Source organism: Silene latifolia, chromosome 5 (genome assembly GCF_048544455.1).
Source record: "Silene latifolia isolate original U9 population chromosome 5, ASM4854445v1, whole genome shotgun sequence".
NCBI lineage: Eukaryota > Viridiplantae > Streptophyta > Magnoliopsida > Caryophyllales > Caryophyllaceae > Silene > Silene latifolia.
Genome location: NC_133530.1, coordinates 77849126 through 77853812, shown reverse-complemented (window position 1 = coordinate 77853812; position 4687 = coordinate 77849126). Strand labels below are relative to the sequence as shown.

The 4687-nt window shown below is 37.4% G+C and overlaps 1 long non-coding RNA gene across 1 annotated transcript; it reads right to left on the bottom strand.

Moving 5' to 3' along the window:
* Nucleotides 1-2915: 2915 nt before the first annotated feature.
* LOC141656175 (uncharacterized) lies at nucleotides 2916-4687 on the bottom strand. Its single transcript, XR_012548400.1, has 3 exons — nucleotides 4286-4687; nucleotides 3608-3692; nucleotides 2916-3384 (listed from the first exon to the last, which is right to left on the bottom strand). It is a non-coding gene; the product is annotated as an uncharacterized LOC141656175 (long non-coding RNA).

The window sequence follows — 4687 nt, the reverse complement described above, 5'->3', positions numbered from 1 at the left end:
GTAGTTTTTGCATAGCTAACTCCTTCATTAATGTTCTCCTAATGATAGATATCACTGTCTACAATTAAATTTTCATCGTCATTAACTCATTAAGGCACTATCGTAGTTTCGTCACTAGGAATTTGGGATCATCTTATTGTAAACAATAAACTTGTTTAGCAAATCGAGAAAAGAAAAGGACATGAATAATCAGAGCATGACCCCATAATCAATAGATAGCTTAACAAACTTCCAAACCCCATTAAAGGCCTCCATGGAGAAACCAGCCCAAGTGATAGCCGCTACCACTCAACCACACACCACTACCAACAACCACCACACCAGATCGACATATTTCTTTAATCAGACTTATTTTCTTCACCATATACTCCTTTTAGCTCTAGTTGTTTCTAAATTAAATCATTGTTTAGTTTCAATATGGACACTTTAAGAGTAAATGTTGTCCTAAAAATTGGAGAAGGCTCGGAGCTAAAGGTTACCGGAATGGGTTCAGGTTGACGAGTTTTATTGAGGGTTTTCGGGATTAATGCTTCCCATATTAGAATGGGGCCTGTTATTCTCTGGTCCCGGTACAGTTCCAACATTCAGAGGAAGCACTTTTTGGAAACGAGTATGCAAAATTCAGAGCAAAATAAAGTGAGGATCAACAGTTAATAACAAGTTAATGTCTTCCCGTACATTCTATGCACACACAATAGGTCGGAGGTTCAACTTTCTAAAATCTACATTCTTTGCTACGAAATCCGTAAAATCCAATATAAACCCGCAAAAAGAATTGCAAAATAACTAATATATCGACCTGTCTTCCACACACATACAACCTTCCGCTGACGGCCTGCTTGCGGCAACACCACCACAATCAAAGGCATTATCACATTAAGAAAAATTCAGAGGGCTAATAATTACAAACAATATTAAAATAAGGTCTAATATTCAGATTTTATTGTTTTACGAACCCTAATTTACTGCGTATCACTCAAACTAATTCAACATTGCATCAACTTAGGCTAATATCGAAACAATCAAAGAAATTTGGCATAAAATCATTGTGATACTGCAATAATGCTGGAAATATATCTCATAGCGCACAAAGTTGAATAAATTTGGACCTGAAATTTACCTGTGTCAATGGTGCTAAAGGAGGAGTATTTCGGTGTTAATGACAGCGAAGAAGGAGAAACGCGACGATCAGCAACGGAGAAATTTGAGGAACACGGGTCGACAATGGAGAAACTGGAGAAGCGTAGTGGTCAACAATGGCGAACTCGAGATGCGCACTGGTCGAAAGAGGGGAGAGAGAAACGTGTAGTTTGCGATAATGGAGAGCATCTAAAATTTTCTCTGACCCTGATTATACAAACACTTGACTAATCCTAGTCACTAGATCGTGATATGATCCAGTGGTCCTTAATTTTCTATTGGTTCTCATGGTTCTCATTATATTATAGGTTCTCACCGGATCCTGACCCTATATATATATATATATATATATATATATATATATATATATATATATATATATATATATATAAATAGGATCCTGTGCGAACCCAATGTTCAATGCGAACTGTACGAACTAATATAATTGAGGTGGATTTTCAATAAAAATGCCCAAAGCCCAATCCTATTATAATCCTTCTAAGCCCAACCATCCTATAACCCATCCTAATTTGAAACAACAGTAACCATCCTTATCCTACCATCACCCCATCCACCATTGCTGCCTGACCTCCGACGATGAATATGAACCATCGGCGATGACTTCCCGACCTCCGTTGGCTTCTCTGGCCATCATCATATTGAATCATACGACGATTTCCATGGTCTTATCTTGCCCAACGTCACCATCACTGACCCAACGCATCATCACTGACCCTTCACCTACGTCGGACAATCGCTTCCGTTCACCGTCACTTCTCCTTCGTCGACGACTCCTCCACCTATGGTGGTATCTCAGGACATAATAGATTTGTTTTCTAAATTTTTGGTTAATTCATGAAGAGTTTGATTTTAATATATATTATATATATAAGTCTTCAAGCATATAATTACAAAAAGGTAGGAGCATTTTGTGCTTCTGCGGAATATTCCGAGCCGGAAACATAATTTTTATGCTGGGAGGTTGCTGGCGAAGTCGCCGGCGTCTTCTGAGGTGATGAACCTATGAGATGTTTAAATATCTGAAATATCATTTGTTACTATCCTATAAGGATTGTCATTTTCGTTTATAATTTCGGTGCAATGTGATTATGCCATTTCTAGTCAATTCAATTGAATATCATTTTGTGTTCGATATACATTTGAGATGTTAAATAGACTCCTTTATCTTTATAGATACACCTCTTTACCTTGATAGATACACATTTTTTGCCAACTAGATACACCCCTTTACCTTGTTAGATACACATCTTTGGCATGCTAGATACACTAAATTACCTTGCTAGATACATATCTATATCATGCTAGATACACTATTTTAGATTTCTAGATACACTCTTTTACCTTACTAGATACACATTTCCAGTATGCTAGATACACTCCTTTAGATTGCTAGATACACATCCACGACATGCTAGAAACACTCTTTCACCTTACTCGATACATTCCTTCAAATAGCTAGATACACTCCCTTACCTTGATAGATATACATCTCTAGCAAGCTAGATACACTCATTTACCGAGTTTATGCTTGGCTCTTAAGTTGATTTGTAAATGATCTTTTGATAATCTTTAGTAAAACTCAGGAATGTCATTATCAGTACTGCACAAACTATGCATCCCAAGGAAGATAAAGTGCTATGCATCTCAAACATCAGTTGAAGGATACAAAATACTCTGATTTGTATTAAATGGTAAACAAGTGGAATATTTTCGTACATTTTTCGCACATGCTTAGTAGACTTCATATACTCTGATAGCATTTGCTTGACTCGAGAGAAGTGTAAAGATACATAAATCCCAAAATGACTTATGGTATAAAAGTGGACTACATACTACAGTTGAAGCTAAGTCAAGCAAGTGGCCGACTACTCTAACATGGAGGGCGAATCTCTCAGAGACGGACTAGCGCTGCCTCCTCGGCTCATTTTGAGTGCATCTATTGTTTTTTGTATCTCCGGTGTCATTGCACTGTCGACGCTGCCTAATGACAGCTTCTTGTGTGATTTCTGCAAATGAAGTTTAAGTGAAGTTGTGCTCAACCCCACATTCTTCCCACAAATAGGGCATACTTTCATCGATGGCTTCCTTTGTTGCCACTCCATAGAAATATTCCTGTGCAATCTTTTATCGAGTTCCAACAGTATTCTAGCAAAGCCGACATTTGGTTGAGCTCGACTGTGACCTTTCTTCAAGGCATTCCATGCTTCAGCCAATGTAAAGTTCCTGAATCACAATGAATAAGGAGATTAGCTCTCGTCCCAAGACTAGACTAAACTGCACTTGTCTCGACCATAAAATAATGTCACCCTATTTTCTCAAATACAGCTGACAAAATATAAACTGACTGTATATACTTGACCAGAACCCCCCTAAACTGTGCCAACAAGATCTACCGAATTTGGTGAAGCTAAAGTCGCTAATCCGTGTAAGGGTGAGTTCAACTTACTTTCTGAGCATTAGATAGGCAAGGACAATTGTTGCACTTCGGCTTCTTCCTTCAAAGCAATGAACCAAAACTTTGCCACCTGCTCCTTCAACATCATCAATGAAGTCACATGCTTTGTCGAATAGACAATGAGTGAAATGAAGCATCATGAAATTTAGCTTCAGATGAGAAGAATCAAAGTCAATTTTAGGAGACTGAAGACTCGACTGATGCTACCGAATTATCACAGTCACATGTTTGAAATGCTAAGGATAAGAAGGGGACAATTCATTCCCAGAATGTAAAGAGAGATAAGTTTAACATCTCAAATCAGTGTTCAGGGAATGAGGGAATTGATAATTGCCATGTGCCACAACCAGAAAAGATCTAGGACTGTTTGTGTCACGTTTATTCAATGAAAAATCTTGCAAATAATGAGATTTATTCATAATTAAATAAGTTTTTGTCAGAAAAAAGTTTAAAGAGGTTAAGATAAAAACGCAAATATGTCCAAAAATGTAAGACTGTTCAGATAAAATAGCATGGCAATCATGCTTCACAGTACCATAAGAATGAGAAAAACCATTAAAATGTCGGTGTTTAGGGAAAAAGATATGACCTAAATGTAAGATAGATCTGTGGAAATGCAGAACTGGAAAATTATGTCAAGTTAATGCCAGAGAGAGAATGACTACTTACAGAGAAGTTTCGATACTCAAACAAAGTTGGAAACTGCACATCTGACTGTCCGATTTCATTGGAGCAAAGGCAGAGTATATGTGAGATCCCTAAATGCTGAAGGGTGTAAATGGATTTTGCAGCCAATGCTCCACTGATGAACAAGTTACTTGTAATTGGAGCTGGTTTCTCTGCATCTGATATCAAAGATATCCTCTCTAGGATAAGCTCCAATTTCACCTGAAATTATACATACATAGATATCTGATCACTGTCCTGATTAACAGGTACAATTGTTTCTCTTTTATAAAAGCTACGCATTTTCGAGATTCTCTCCTCAATATTTGATAATTTCGAGATCTTGCAAATGGAGCCAGATATACAAAGGTGAAAACGACATATAAATTGAAGTTGGTCTCCTGG